General features: G+C 38.1%; 1 protein-coding gene across 4 annotated transcripts in view; it reads left to right on the top strand.

The window, feature by feature from the left end:
- Positions 1 to 16,781, top strand: part of MTMR2 (myotubularin related protein 2) — a 115,727-nt gene that overhangs the window by 5,905 nt on the left and 93,041 nt on the right. Inside the window, exon 2 of one of the 4 annotated variants that reach the window (XM_053203833.1) lies at positions 3,500 to 3,570. The exons of 2 other annotated variants lie outside the window; for them this stretch is intronic. The gene's annotated coding sequence lies outside the window, so the exon portion shown is untranslated. Of the gene's footprint in view, positions 1 to 3,499; positions 3,571 to 6,904; positions 9,434 to 16,781 lie in introns of those variants that run through there. One more of the 4 variants, XM_053203834.1, reaches the window with a different exon arrangement.

Below are 16,781 nucleotides of genomic sequence, written 5' to 3'. Positions count from 1 at the left end.
AGGGAAGGAAATAACCCTGATACAGATGTCCAGAAAGCAGTAAGTTTATTTTGTAAAGCTGCCAAGTTCATGCTATTGTATTCAAAATCACCAGGGCCAAAGGTTGTATGTGATTCAGGACTTGACCAGTGGAAAGTCTCTAGATTTTAGTAGAGAGTATTTTTTCTTTTTAAGAAAATTATTTTTGAATAGGTAAAGCACTTGCCATCTTTGTCCTATTGTTTGATTTAGTTAAATCTGTGGATAGGATTGAAAACTATTGAGAGGTTATAATTAAGGACAGGGAGTGATTTTATAAGCCTGCTTTCCACAGGAAGTCAGGTTAAAAATGGAAATATTGGGGGAACAAAAGGTTGGTACAAGGTTATTAAACTGAAAGACACTGGTGAAGATGCCCTCCTAATGAAAATAATAGCCTCAGTTCACTTTCCTGTAATTCTATTACACAGAACTGATTGTGCTGTCCTTCTTAATGTGTTTCTGTATATGTACCAATGCTGTCATCACTATAGACTGCTAATGCATCAACTTTGTAGTTCTTCCCCTGCCCAAGTACTTAGTACTTACTGTGGCAATACTCGCTGATGAGTTTTCATTCTTTCAGAGACTCTTACTGGATGTGATTATCTCTTGGGCTCTTTAAATACTTTTTAGTCTATATTAAATAAGGGCAGATGCTATGTTTTCAATATAATAAGAATTAACTTTTAAAATATGTTTCAGGGGTGCCTGGGTGGCTCAGTCTGTTAAGCGTCTGACTCTTTTATTTTTATTTTTTTTTAATGTTTATTTATTTTTGACAGAGACAGAGCATGAGCAGGGGAGGGGCAGAGAGAGAGGGAGATGCAGAATCTGAAGCAGGCTCCAGGCTCCGAGCTGTCAGCACAGAGCCTGACGTGGGGCTCGAACTCACAGATCGCGAGATCATGACCTGAGCCAAAGTCGGATGCTCAACTGACTGAGCCACCTAGGTGCCTTGCGTCTGACTCTTGATCTTGGTTCAGGTCAGGCTCCACACTGGGCATGGGGCCTGCTTAGGATTCTCTCCCTCTCTCTCTGCCCCTTCCTTGCTTGCATGTGTGCGGGCACACACACACATACACACACACACTCTCTCTGTCTCAAAATAAATAAATAAACATTAAAAAATGTGTTTTAAACTATATACTTCAAAAACCCTAAATAGTGATACTTGGAAAACTCTTCTTATTTTTTTAAAGTTAGGGTTTTGATTTCACAGAGTATAAGAGAAAATCCAAATTAACTGGCTTAACAGAGATAATTTAAGTTTTTCACCCACATAAAGACCCAGGGGTAGTCAGTACAGATCCGATATAGTGGACCTGAAGTGTCAAGGGCACAGAGTCGTTATTCCAGTGTTATCTCGTGAACCAAAACATTTGTTGAAGCGCTAACCTTTGCATTCATTGTAGTCATGAGAAAGGAGGAAGGGAAGAAGAAAGGTATGTTCTCTCTCTTTAAAGGATACTTTTTTGAAGTTACATGTAGTCTTTTAAGCTTCTATCCAGTTGGTCAGAACATGTTCCCATGGCCATACGTAGCCAAAAAGAAGGCTAGGATATATAGTCTCTTCTGGGAGGCCTGTGTTAAGCTAAAAATGGGAGGTTCTGTCTGTAAGAAATAGGAGAGAATTGGTATTGGAGGTAATTAGCAGCTTCTTCATATTATTTAAATGAATCATTTTAGCAAAGAAGACATTTTCCGGTTAAAGTCTACAATACTTCACTTCTGAGACTTGCAAAAGCAGTGACCAACGTAGAAAATGCACTGAGAGACATGATATATGGTAGCAGACTAGAAAAGAAAACTGTATCTTGGAGCACTCTCAACTCTTGAGTTTTTTTTTTTTTTTAACTTTCTGTTTTTTTGTGTATTATTTTGGGCCAGATTTTTATAATCCTAATGTGGGATTATAGTGTAAAAGGGATATGTTTAATAATCGTCAGCTTGTGAAGTGAAAGGCAAATGGAAGTCAAATGAAGAATGATCAGCTGTACTATTTCATTGTTTATTTCCTCTGAGGAGCTCAAGGAATTGCGTGGTAAAGTGGCCATGGTGGTGAGGATGGTGGCCTACACTGCTTACTCTTCTGCAGTTCTCAGCTCATTTCCAAGCCACGTGTCCATGTGTTTTATTTCCCACCCCCAAAATACTGCATCAGGTTCTATTTAGGTATTTTCTCTCATTTCAATTCTAACGGTTTGGTATCTGTAAGGGAAATAAAGCTTGCTGTTTGGGGCCATGTTAGTTTCCAAGTGCTTTTGCCAATATTTTGTGTGTTTTTATACCTTTGACCTACAAATTTGAAAATCCACAGAAATCTGTTTATTCATTTTTGTGTGTCCTAATTTAAATATTACTATTTTAAGCATGGAATGTCAAACATAGGTGTTTAATCATTTAGGAGTGAGTAGGAGAGGGTAGAGAAGTCTCCTCTGGATTGTATTATTCCTTGGATTCAGAGGGTTTAATAGGCATGAGTAACCAATATATGCATCTCCTTTCTTAACAGAATTGCATTCACAGATGACTGCAAGTGAGCAGTTTTTCAAGTAGGACTCTGTTAGCAGGTCGTGTGTTAGCAAAAGGAATAATAACTTTGGCTGATGATAGGCTCCTGGTTACCAGGAGCTTAACTTTCTTGAGCTGAGCCAGGATGCTCAGCAAGGTCAAAAATAAAATTTTATACGATACAGATGTCCTCTGCTACTGGTATTGAATAATATTCTTCCATTACCACCAAAGGCAGTACCTAAAAATATAAGCCCCTGGGATAAGCTTTGCTTTTCAAGTGGTGGACAGTTATTCTACTAGTAAATTAATATTGTTGTTGTGATTATTAATACTAATATAAAAAGTATAAATAATAACATTTCTGAGTGCTAAATCCTTTAATATGCATTTTCTCATATCATCATCATAATTGGATAAAATAAACAGTGTTAACTGTTTCCATTTTACAGATGAGAAAACTGAAGATTAGGGAGAGCAGTTTGACATTTGGACCCAAGTCTTTTTAATGTTAGGGTCTTCGTAAAGAACTGATCATACCCGAAGATCTAGTGTTCAAGGTCCAGGCCAAAACGTGGTGGTTAGAGGACAGTCCCGAGGCAAGTTGATGGGCGGTAGAGTGATTGGCTGCACTACCGAGAAGGAAAAGGATAACGTGTACACAGTAATTAGTGCGTTCAGAGTGTCCATATTTGGAGAGAATTTTCTCTAGCTTCGAATGTTGTTTTCTTCTGACAGAAAATTGGATGATTTTTTTTTTCTTTGCTTGATGATTAAGAGGATAGTGTCATTAGAACAATACTACATTTTGAACGTCAGATAAATTATGAAGCAGGTAGACATGGTACCAGAACCTCCTCTTGCCATTCCCTACCCCGCAGGCTTTATAGAATAATTTAGAATACTTTACTGTAGGGTTCCTTAAATATCTGAATTCCCCTAAGTTCCTTTGTGTGTTTGTTTACAGTTAATGTGTTAAGAGCCATTGACATTTGAAGATCATCAGAAGTGAAGATAAAACATCTCAAAAATTATAATGTAAGTGAATGGGAAAATGGAATTAAAAATGGACAAAAGTTAATATTGCCAACAATATTTCTGGAATCCATATACTTTTGCCCCAAATGAAATTTATGCATTTGAGTAACCAGTAACTTCAAACTTGAGTCCCAATTCCAAGTCCCAGTCCTTAAAATTCTGTGTTGGAGTAAACAGTTGCTACGTTTTAGTCACCAGTAATTTTCCATTAAAATTCTTTGGGCTTCCGCATAATGTTTTTTCCCTTTTTCTCTTTAGTAGTTTGCAGTTTGACAGTGGCTCCTGCTATATTTAAAATTATATGTGTGTACAGACTGAGGTTTTTGCTCTTCAGCTGGTGATGTATGTTCTACCCAATTTTAATTTTACTACCATTTCGTATGTTTCTTAGCCAAAAATATGACAGCTAGTCTCTTCCCTTCCTTTCTTCCTCTTTATAAATATTTATTTATCATCTACTGTGGCCTGCACATTATGCTAGATCCAGAATTCCTAAGACCTTGGTGCTTACATGAGGTGTGTCATTTTTTTATACAGTTAGGGACTTTAGAGATCATGTGATGTGACTAGGACTTGTGATGACCTCAAGTGTGGCTGAGGACCACCTGCATATTTCAGTCACCTGTGTTGCTTGGTGGACATTTAACTTCCTAGCTTCCAGTGCAGACATTCTGAATCAAGGGGAGTGGGCCCAAGAATCTGCACTTAAAGTGAGGACCTTCAATCCAGATACTTTCTAGAATCTATAAGTTTGTAGATGCAGGAACAGACCGAGAGAAGTTTAATAATTTACCCAAAGGTACAATATGTGCTAGAAGGCCAGAGAAGATTGGTGTCGTTTCAAGTCCTTTAAAGTCACAGAGCTAATTAGTGTTAGAAGTGTTCTGACTTCCAGTTCTAGACTTCATTAAATCATGTAGTGACTTTTGTTGGGCCAGGCAACTTCACTGTGTATATATAAAATCATAACTAATCTATCACTGGTATTGAAAAATTAACTAAATGCACATATGGGTTTTGTGTATGAAAAACATGGACTTTTTTTTCATCAGATATGTGACTGGTTCTGATTTTGAAATCGTTAGATGGAAAAAGACCTTAGTAGTCCAAGTAGATCCCCCCACCCCCACTCCGGCCATGGTACTATTCCTACTTGGCCTTTAAGTTTTATGCTTCTGAGGAGGGATTTGATTTAATTTTTGCATCATGGTAACTAGCATAGTGCTTTGCAGATAGTAGGTGCTTGCTAAACTATAGTATGAACAGTTTACTGTTAAAACTTTGTCCCCCAGCCCCCTTTGGATTCTGTTATATACTATTAGGAGTGGTTTTATTTTCTTGATATTTTATTCTGTTATTTTTTATTTTGGCGAGGTGGGGGGAGAAAAACGGGGGAGAGAGAGAGAGAGAGAGAGAGAGAGAGAGAGAAGATCTTAAGTGGACTTCTTGCTCAGCGTGGAGCCCAGTGGGGGGCTCGATCCCTCAACCCTGGGGTCATGACCTGAGCCAAAATCAAGAGTCACTGACTGAGCCACCCATGCGCCCCATGAATCTGATATTTTATATACCAAGCCAGAGACCTTAAACAATTGGTTATTTTATATTTTTAGTATTGAATTATTATAGCTGATAGTCACAGTATCTCTGAGGGATTGAAATAGTCTAAATTATTTTCTGAATTATAGAAGTTTGACTTAGTTTTAGTATTGTGTATATTTTGTATTGCATATGGTATACTGATAGTTACTGAATTATAATCTTATATTAGGAAATGTAGTTTTCCAATTTTTGGGAAACATTCTGTAATTCTCAAATTTGTTAGTAAGTTTAACTATAAAATGCCATTTTCCAATTTTCTGAATATTTTGGAACATGTTTTAATTGTAAGATATAAGAAGAGCAATATTTAAAAATAACTTTTTCATTTCTAATAAGTTTAAGTAATGTAAATTTTCTTTCCATTGAATTTTTTCCCTCTGTTTTAACCACAGACCCCAATAAATACGATACAGCTGTAAAAGAGAACTTTATCCACTATGTAATCTAACTTTTTCATTTTTTTATGCTAGGACACTAAAGCTAAGGGATTTGCCTAAGAGTGGAAATTTTATGAATGTTGCCATATATTTGTGAACAAACAGAATAATATTTATGGTATTTCTATGATGACATGTGTGAAAAGCTTTTAAAAAAGTGTCACACAAGTAGTATGTATTATGATTACTGCTATGATGATAATATGTCTAAGTTCCCTCATGACTTGATTGAAAATTTTCACTATTGTTTAATTTAAAGTCAGAAAAAGAAACTGGTCAGATTTTACTGAATTTCTTTTTACTTTGCAGGTTCCCTAAATTTCTCTTTCACTGTGTGTAATCTAATCCAGATTGTCACCTTATAAAATTACACAAAATACTCAGGATGATATTTATTGGAAGAGTTGTGTCGGCCATTTTCCATGGGAAACTGATGAATGCCCAGTTTTATCCCTCAGTGTAATCAAAGTAGCTAATAGTAATAATAACAAATTTTGGTGTAGTTTTTGTGGTTACAAAGCTCTTTGACCTACATCATCTCCATTGTTTCTCATAACAGCCTTGTGAGGTAGATCTTTGATAGATGAGTTACTGAAGCTCAGAGAAGTGATGTGATTGTCACAGTCTCCTGTGCATAAGAGATGGAGTTAGAACTTAAACTTTGACTCCAAATGCCATTCTGTTTCCACTTCCCAGCTTAAATCTTAACATGGAACCCCTGAAGTTTCATGGGGTATACATCTTGCTATTTAAAAGAAATTCTGAGTATTGGAAAATCGATGACAGTTTCATCTTGTCCAGCCAACCTGATTATTCAGTGCATACTTCTCTTTAAAAGTCTGACTCATGTTGCTACTTTTAAAATACTTAATAAGAGTTGCAGGTATCTTTTGGATCAAAGACTCATTCTCAGCATGGCTACCAGTGTGTGCTGCTTAAAATTATTTGAGTGTTTAAATGTTTTTTTTTAATACTTTTTTTTTTAACGTTTATTTACTATTGAGAGACACAGAGCATGAGCAGGGGAGGGGTAGAGAGAGGGGGAGATACAGAATCTGAAGCAGGCTCCAGGCTTTGAGCTGTCAGCACAGAGCCCGACACGGGGCTCAAACTCACAAACCACGAGATCATGACCTGAGCCGAAGTTGGTCGCCTAACCAACTGAGCCACCCAGGCGCCCCTAAAATTATTTGAGTGTTTAAATGTTTGAAACAGTAGTATGTTGAACTATACTCATACTCAACAGTAGTATGTTGAACTAAGCTCAAAAAATAAACTTTGATATGATATAACACAGTGTACTGAAATGTCTTGATTCCTTCTTAGTCCTTGGCTCTTTAGTTCTGATTCTACTTCTTGACTGTGACTCTGGATGGGTCACTTGATTTCTGTGAGCCTGATTCCCTTATTTGGAGAAAGGGTAAAATGATATCTGCTGTCCTACCTTTTATAGGGCTGCTTTGAGGCCTAAATATGAGGATTGATGATGCTGACAATAAGAAAAAATCAGCTAACTGCTGTGTAATGCATATCATCTGGTAGGCACAGTTTTAAGTATAGTTGGTTAAGCATCTGACTCTTGATCTCAGCTCAGGTCTTGATCTCAGGGTCTAGAGTTCAAGCCCCGTGTTGGGCTCCACACTGGGCATGGAGCCTACTTTAAAAAAAAGTATTTTATATATGTTCATTTAGTTCTCATAACAGTCCTGCAAGGTATAAGAATTGTTACTATTGCCACTTTGTAGATGCAAAATCTGAGGCACAGAGAGGTGAAGTAACTTCCTCAGGGTCATACAGGGTGACTGAACCAGAATTTAGTACCAGGCAGTGTAGCCCTAGAGTTGGTAGTATGTGTGGAAGATAGTGTGCTTTGACCCTTGTAAAGGGCTGTGCTAATGTTAAACATTAATACTTTAAAAAATTGTTTAAAAAGAGAGATGTGTTCCTCATCCTTGTTATACAGATAGAGAAAAAAGACAAAAACAAGCAAGAAAAAAGTCTTTATGATTTATGATTTTTAACAATTAACTGAGCTCACAAATTTGGAAGAATATTAGAAATTATGGAGAGATAAATGACTGAATGAGGCTAATACATTTGATTTTTAATTTAACCTTTCCAGGCTAGGATGAGAAAGAGACATTGAGTGCTTTTCTTTTCCTACTGAATGTTTTAACTTAATGACTGGAAAACAAAGTGAAATACCTGTGTTATTTTCTGGGATTTTGACGTTTGTGCAGAAAAGTTTTATCTCGTTACACTGCCAGGGAGTGACTAGTTAATAGTAATAATTAGTTTTGCTTTGTCTAGGATTACACAAAAAAAGGCAAACCTTTAGATAGTCTGAAGAATGAATATGTGACTTTATGGTTTTAATGCTGAATTCAGATTTGCATGATGGGATGAGAAAATCGTATGTGAGGTCATTTGTGAAGGAATGAATTCCCTATATGTTTTTCTGTTTGTCCAGCTCAAAGTGTTTTTGAGAAACCATTTATTGCGTAATAGGTCAACTGCCTTTTTTTAGTGTTTCTGACCTTGTATTTCAATTTGGAATGGACGTATTTGTTTCTAAAAGGAAATGCAGTTTCAGAGTTGTGCACTTTGAGTTCTAATGATGTGACCAATTTTCAGTTTAGTATGACATTTTCTCAGCTACACTTAACTATAAATAACTTCCCCTTTAGGCTACTTATGAATCCGTATAAGTTTTAATTTTAGCTCTTGTCTTCAGAGTTTGAGTCAGATTTAGAAGTTCTGAGAAATTCTTTTAAGGGGCTGCTGAGGGTTTTGGGATTGGCACTGGGACTCAAGGTGCCTCTTACTCCATTTTTACCCCGTTCTCTGGACACACGCTAGTATTGGCTAGAATATTTTGGTTTTTACTTGTCCATTTATTTATATTTCCAGATAAGTGCTTTGAAGAAACACTACTCTGCAGAAAAAAAAGTACGTAAGGCATTTCCTTTATAGCCTGGTTTTTCACACTTGCTGGGGCATTACCACATAATATGTCCTGACTTTTGGGAAATATAGTTGACAGACCTGAAAACAAAATAATGAAATTAAAATGTCCCCAAGGTCACGTGTACCTTAGAACCTTGGGATTTTCCAGACAGAGTGCCAACATGCGCCAGCTGTCCCAGAGCTCAAATCCCCTTTGTTTCTCGGAAGAATACAAAATGTATTCTCTCATCTGTATCCATCAGATGCCATGATGAGAAGATCATTTATGCTGTATCTTTTTATACTATAGATCAGTTAAGAAATTTAGGGTTCTGGTGTAGCATTTCAAAAAATAATTATAAGCTATAAATTAATTTGGTTTTGGTAGTTGTTTTTCTATTTTGGGGATCCTGCAAATATTCTGACAATAAGTCTTTTGTGTGCCAATGTTTTATACACACTGCAGGCTTTTTATTATTTTTTTTTAATAAAATTTTGAACAGAATGACTGATAGAACATGAACAGTGCTTATGACACTATGGTCCATTGTGTAAGCACTGAAAGCAAATTTGCGTTCCTCGAAAAGCTTGTTCACAGGCAGAATATAGAACACATTATTTAATGTTCTTGGGCAAACATGTTATGCGTGTGCTCAGGACATTAGTTTCAAGAGAATACTTTTTAAAAAGGACCTTTTCTTTCCATGGGCTACTGAAGAAAAGTTAAATTGGCAGTAGGAGGGAGTGAAGCGATTTAAATAAGGCAAGTGGTTTAGATTTTATTGTAATGACTATGGTCAGTAGTACCTGGAAGCAAAAGACATGCAACCTCTCCCAGATCCTCTGGAGGCGTTTGTTTACTAGGATACACGAAAAGATAGGTGAGTTGTTTTCAGGCTGGTTTGAATGAAGGGTATATATCATGCTGCTATGTTTATCTGTACCTTTAATTTTCAGACATACTTTTTTACATTCGGTAGAAATGTTTTTATTGGATTTTGAAATATTAGATCAGGAGAAATAAGAGTACTATAAATATACTTATGGCGTCTGTTAGTGCTTGGGTTTTATATTTCTATTCACTATTGCGAAATACCTCCAAGTGTACTATGAATGACAATGAAGTAATGATAATTCCATTAATAGTCCAGCAAACCAGTAAAGCCAGAGAGGTTCAATATTTTGCTAATGGTTACACTGAAAGATTCAGGTGACGGAATTGGTTTTGTGAGTGAAGCTTTGGGCAGTCTTCTGTTTGACTGTGTCAGAAGTTACGTAAGATGTGTGTGTATGTGTATGGGTGTGTAATATATGTATAAATATATAACATAGAAAAATATAAATATATTATTTATAGATAAATAAAAAACGAAAAACATAAATATAGTATATATTTATACGTATATAAAAAACAACTTCATCCTGATATTTGTTCTTTGTTTTAAGTGATTCATCAAACTCTTTTTAAGTTTAAAAGTTAGTACATGCAGTTATCTTAATCAAATGAGGATATTTTACAGTATAGACCTAAGTGTAAAGTACTTTTGCGGCCAAATGCTTTGCTTCATTTTAATTTAATTAATCGATTCCTTCTTAAAAGGAGACCCTTATTTCTGATCTCATTCTGTTTTCCCTTCTGAAGAAGATACTCTTATATTTCCACAGGGCTATTTGTTGAATATTTTCTATCACTGCCCGTTATTTAGCACTAATAACTTTCAATAGGCCATGTTTTTGATCCTTATTATAGTCTTACACGGTATTGTTAACTTATAAAGAACAAACAGAGGCAGATGTAAGTAACTTGCCTGAATTGTTATTTGCTAAGTGGTGAAATCAAGTCTCTGTGACCCTAAAGCTTATGTTTTCAGCCACTAAGCACTTCTACATCTTGTTCTGTGCTTTGTGTTCTCTTCTGTTTCAGTTGTGTCCTGTATATTCCTTCATTGCTATACAGTACTATTATGAGACACTTTCATATCTGGCACCTTCATTAGGTTGTAAGTCCCTTGAAGAAAATGAATCTATTTTCAACTTTATCCCTAGTATGTAATCCATTGCTGATGTTAGTAAATGTCTGTGGAAGAGATAGATGGGAGGGCATGATAAGGGAGATTCAGGAAGTTCCTTCTCCCCAAATGGAGGGGAAGCGTGGGAAGAGCAGGGGGGCAGATAGCTAAGAGGCCTTTAGCTAGAGGTAGGCTTTCTTAGTTTCTATCCTTCCAAGGAGCTGAACGGTACTTTGAGGCATGGGAATATTCGGAGGTGATAGGTGAACCCTGCTCTCTGGAGGCAGATTTCTCTGCCTTTGCAGCATTAACAGTGATGCTTGTAAGCCTAGTAGTATTGAGGCAAGAAGTACTTCTGTAGTTGGTACCCCAATTTGTTTGAACATAATTTTCTTAATTTGCAACTTTTTAGCTTGATTAATTCTCAGGAATGATTATAATTTTAAAAAATCTCCTAACTGAAACAAAAAATAGAAAAATGGAGAGGATTTTATCTTATTTATGGTATGCTTTTGAAAAGCACACAGGGAGTAATTCCTGTCCCCTACCAATAATTAGTTTGTATAACTGCTCGCCTAAATGCTATACTTTGAAATGGCAGAACTTTTGATACCAAAACGGTGGAGCATTGTTCTTAGGAGTAGTGTAGCAGAGGAAAAAGACATTCTGTTATAACAACAGCAGACCAGTAAATGTGTGGGAATGACTAAGAGTCAGATGATGGGATTTCTGTTTTGATCTTGTGGTGGAAGGAAAACTGTGTCACTCTGGCTAAGATAGTGGCAGAGCTATTGAAAAACAGAGTTTGACTACAGCTGTTCTCTATTGTGCCTCCCTTACTGTAGACCTTTCCATGGGTATGTGTGTTATTTTGTGGAACTAGAAGTTAACGTTTAAATAAGATCAACTTGCTTCTTTTGAATTAGGAATAAAGAGAATAATATAGCTTAGGGTGGGATGAGGAGTGGGTTAAAGAGCAGGGAATTCTGAGGAGAGGGACTTCCCATTTATAGAGCCCATGGCCCTGCAAATTTGGATAAATGCATTTGTGAATGTAAATTGCTTGCACGTTCATGTAATCTTTACTCTTCCTAAGAGTTGAGAATGAATCAGAATTTAATACATTAGACTATAATTATAGATTTTTTTTAAGTTTATTTATTTTGAGTGAGAGACAGAGAGAGAATGCGTGTGTGCGCACACAAGTGCTTGTACTTGTGTGAGTGGGGGAGGGACAGAGAGAGAGAGGGAGAGAGAATCCTAAGTGGCTCCACAGTCAGCGCAGAGCCCAATGTGGGGCTCCAACTCACGAACCATGAGATCATGACCTGAGCCGAAATCAAGAGTCGGACACTCAACTGACTGAGCCACCCACGTACCCCTAAAGAGTTCTGATTTTTATTTGGGAAATTTTCTTGGATTAAGCATTTACTGAGTTTGTGCATTTTACCAGAGTAGAACACATACACTGGCTTGAAAACATTAGCAAAGAACCAGTAAGAAACAGCTGTGAATTAAGGGTGAATGTGCTGAAGGGGACATATATCCGGGAGGAATGCTGTTAATCTGGAAAGTCGTCCTGGAAAGATGCCTTGTTTCTTAGACAGCCCCATATATATTTGTTTTTTGCTTTAAACTTAAATCTTAAACATTTTAACAGTGACTTCATTTTCTACATTTTAGCATGTTATCAGTTGCAGGACATTCCTGCCCTCTGCCTTTTTTTTTTTTTTTTTTTTTTTTTTTAGCAGTAGGATTTACCTATAAAAGAATCTTACAATTCAGGGGTGCCTGGGTGGCTCAGTTGGTTAGCTGTCCTACTCTTGATCTTGGTTCAGGTGTTGATCTTGGGGTCATGAATTCAAGCCCTGTGCCGGGCCATGCAGGGTGTGAAGCCTACTTAAAAAAATTTTTTTTTCAAAAAGAATCTTAAAATTCAGATAGCATTTTCAGTTATTTTTTTAATAACTATTCAGTGAGATAACGAGCAAGTACTTTTTATCTCTACTCATAATATGAAGTTGAGGCTCTAAAGCCTAACTGACTTTCCATAATTTATGAGACCTATTTCTCTTCTTGTAGTTTAAACTCACATGTCTGGTTGGAGTGGGAGAGTAGCTTATCTATGTGTTAGCATTTGCCAAAGCATCCCTTGCTTTATAATGTGAAGATGCTTTTTAGTATGGTAACGTAATCGACTATAAAACACTTAACTATAGATCTCCTTTTTTGGTTGTGAAATTGTACATGGCAGTTGTGGTGAAAACAGAAAGGATCTGTGTTTCCAACAATGATTTAATAATTGGAACAGGTTGCTACAAGGGAAATATAAAATTTTCTTCTGTAGAGGTTATTTTTGTTTGCTCATCTTGTTTTAAATGAATTGTATTAAGTTTCCTCAGGAGAGACTATTTGATTGTTGACAGTTTAGTTCCTTGGTTCTTTAAAAAAAATTTTTTTTAATGTTTATTTTTGAGAGAGAGAGAAAGGGAGAGAGAGCAAGCAGGGGAGAGGCAGAGAGGGAGACACAGAATCTGAGGCAGGCTCCAGGCTCTGAGCTGTCAACACAGAGCCCAACGCGGGGCTCGAACTCATGAACTACGAGATCATGACCTGAGCCGAAGTTGGATGCTTAACCAACTGAGCCACCCAGGCACCCCAGTTCCTTGGTTCTTTATGGACCAAATTATTAGAGTCTCATTTGTTTGGCTCCGTCAGTCCTGTGTTTAACCTTATTCTGATAAACTAGAGTTCTCTGATGGCAGTGGGAGGTGTCCTATACCAGGCTCCATTAGGTAGAAATAGTTTAAATTGTTTTGGTGTTTCTGTTTGTCAAGTAATGTGCTAAACTCTTTGCACACGTGATTTTATTTAATCTTTATAAGTAGGTGAAGTCTTCCTGGCAGTCAGTAATTATTAACTAAGTGAAGGAGATATAAAATAAATAAGTAAAACAAAAACTATGTCAGATGATAATAAGCACTCTAGGAAAAATGAAGCAGGGAAGGGAGTAGAGAATGAGTGGGTGGGTTTAGAGTAGTTTGCAATTTTAAATACAGTGGTCGGGGAAGATCTTACTAAGAAGGCAATATTTGAGCAAAGAAGCTGAAGGAGAAAATGGGAAATATGGGAGAATAAAGTTAGAGATAAGTGAAGGAATAAAGGTCTTCAAGTAGGAAGTTGCCTAGTGTGTTTGAGGAACAGAAAGGAGTCAGTTATAGGGCAAGGGAGCAAAAGGAAGAATGGTAGATCAGGGAGGTTAGGATGGGAATGGATTGTCAAAGGCCTCATAGGCCATTTTGGAGACTTGGGCTTTTATTCTGAGTGAGATGGGAAGGTAGTGGAAGGTTTTTTGCAGAGGAATGACAATATCTGATGTTTCAAAAAGTCTCACTCTAGCTACTGTTTTAAGAACAGACTGGGGGGGAGATGCGGGAGTGATTTGGCTGCAACATCTATCACCCCATTGATTTCCGGGGTTGACTTGGCCGATCTGGCTGCCTAGTCAGGTGTCCTCCTCCTCCCTCACTGGTCCATGTGCATCCGTCCCAAAGCTGTTTTCTTAGTTGAAGAGGACGCCCTTCCCTGATAGAGGAGGAGCATTCTTCTTAGGTCAAGGGTATCCGAGTAGCTGCGCTCCCCCACTAGAACCTCTAAACAACTCTCAGCGTCTGTTTGTAGGAGAACTTAGGGTAGTCGAATTTCCAGGACTCCAGATACCCCCAGATGAGGTGCTGCATGAGACAGTTTGCCTTTCTTAAAAACAAAAACAAAAAACAGACTGGGATGCAGAAGCAAGGACACTGGTTTATCGGCAGTTAGAAGCATCCAGAGGAGAGAGATGTAGAAGGGGTAGAAGTGATTGGATACGGGTACTGGACATGTTTTGAAGGTGCAGCCAACAGAATTTCCTTAGTGTTTGAACATGTAGTTTAATGGAAGTCTCAAAGATGACTCCAGGGTTTTTGGCCCAAGAAAGTATAGAAGGCTGGATTACCATTTACTAAGATATTAGAGCTGGTTTCAGGAAGAAGGGTAGGAGCTAGGTTTGGGGCATCTTAGGTATCCACCTGAAGGTGTTAAATAACTAGGTTATTGGAATCTGGAATTCAAGAGAGAAATCTGGGATAGCACTAAAAATTTGGGTTCATCAACTCATTGCTGTTAAAGCTGTGAGACTGGGTGAGATTATTAAGGAGGGGAGGTGTTGTCAAGGACTAAGAGTTCAGGGGTACTCCAATGTTAAGAGGTTAAGGTGAGAAGGGAACATTATAGGAGATCTGTGAGAAAGAGTAGCTAGTAGCTAGTAGGGTAGCCATGAGTTTTGGAAGTTGAGTGTTGAAAGTATTTCAAGGAGGAAAGACCATTTATCTCAACTGCTGCTGATAGATGAGTACTAAGTATTGACAACTGAGTTTAATGGAGTGGATGTTGTTGATGACCTTGACAAAAGCATTTTGGCTGGCCTGATGGAAGTGGGTTCTGAGAGAATGAGAGGTGAGGGATTGGAGGCAGTGAGTATAGACATCTTCTTCAAGGAGTTTGGCTAGAAAGAAGCTTAGAGGAATGAAGTGGTATCTGGAGAGGTTGACAGAACCTCTGTGGTCACAGTGCAGAGCCCGACGTGGGGCTCAAACTCACAAACAGTGAGATCATAACCTGAGTCAAAATCAAGGGTTGGATGCTTAACCCATTGAAACCCAGGTGCCCTGAATGCTTGGGGTTTTTAAACACAGACAGGAAGAATAGTCTGAAAGTGGCAGTGAGGAACAGGGCCTGATTTGCAGGGCCAGTGGTGGGAGAGGGGTATAGGAGAGAAAATGAAGACTTAATTTTCCATTTGAAAGAGCTATGGGGAGAGCAGTGTTCTTGGGAAAACCAGGCTTCAGTTAAGAGTGAAAGGTGAAGAGACCATTTGAGAGAGAGAGAGAGAGTAGAAGAAAAATTGCTGATGTTTGACCTTGAAAATCCAAAGTACAGGAGTTAGGGGTGAATGGAAGATGAGATCAGAAGAGAGGTTTGGGGTCTGGCCGTTCTGACTTCTTGTGGGAACTGTCGAAAACGGAGATGAAGGATATGATGAAGTTAGTCCTTACAGTTTTTAAAATGGGGATGTGATGAGACTGAGTATTGAAGGGGGTGGGAAAGGTAAGGTCCTGCATGGACCACCCACAGTTCTGGTTGTTTCCTCTTCACTTTGCTGATAGTGGGGGTAAGGCCAAGGGAGAGATGGAAGGACAGTCTTACTCCTCTAGAGCATTTGGATTTCTGATGCCCTTTCTTAACTCCTGCAGATGGAGGCTAGTTGCTGGGGGAGAGTGGGTGGTGTCACTTGGAACCCAAGGAGCTGAATTAATGACCAATTTGTCATCTCTGTTTTGCATATAAAGAAACTAAGACTTAGAGAGCATCCTGCCCAAGGCCACATGGCCACTGGGTAGTGGAGTGAAAGGAAATGACGCACTCTTACACAGTAAAATAGATGACGGGTCAAGGAGCGGTAACATTCTGTGCAATAACACCACATTGTCATTGGAGCCTTATCTTCATTGACTTTCAGATCCTGCAATATCACTTGGCTTTATACTGGATTCTAAATGAGGGATCTAATTAACAGTCTAGTCTTCTCATATAGAATGTGTTCCCTGTGTTTGTTGTCCAAAAACTTAAAGCACTTATGGGAAACAGGCCGAAAGGTACTGTTTTGGGGTAGTCTTATTCTTAACCTACTTCTAAATCCAATTCAGCTTTATCTTCCCCAGGAAGTATTCTTTGATTGTTCTTTTTTTTTTTTTTTTTTAATTCAAGATCTCATCTTGTCTTGCCTATTATTTTTTTTTAATGTTTATTTATTTTTGAGAGAGAGAGAGAGAGTGCGCGCGAGCAAGTTGGGGAGGGGCAGAGAGAGAGGGAGACACAGAATCTGAGGCAGGCTCTAGGCTCCGACCTGTCAGCAGAGAGCCCCCATGTGGGCTTGAACCCACAGACCGTGAGATCATGACCTGAGCTGAAGTCGGATGCTCAACCAGCTGAGCCACCCAGGCACCCCAGTTCTTTGATTGTTCTTAACTGACCTTCATCCTTATACAGTGAGCTTATGTAGAAGAAATGCTGGCGTGTCTGTGTGTGTGCTGCACGCATGTGTGTGTATGCATGTGTGTGTGCTCTATCTCCCCTGTCAGATAATAAGCACCGTGAAGGTATTTCTTCTTTTGGTTCC

The sequence above is a fragment of the Acinonyx jubatus genome, chromosome D1, assembly GCF_027475565.1.
Source record: "Acinonyx jubatus isolate Ajub_Pintada_27869175 chromosome D1, VMU_Ajub_asm_v1.0, whole genome shotgun sequence".
In the NCBI taxonomy this organism is placed as follows: Eukaryota; Metazoa; Chordata; class Mammalia; order Carnivora; family Felidae; genus Acinonyx; species Acinonyx jubatus.
Note: the sequence above shows the minus strand (reverse complement) of the source record. Positions and strands in the feature narration are given on the sequence as shown.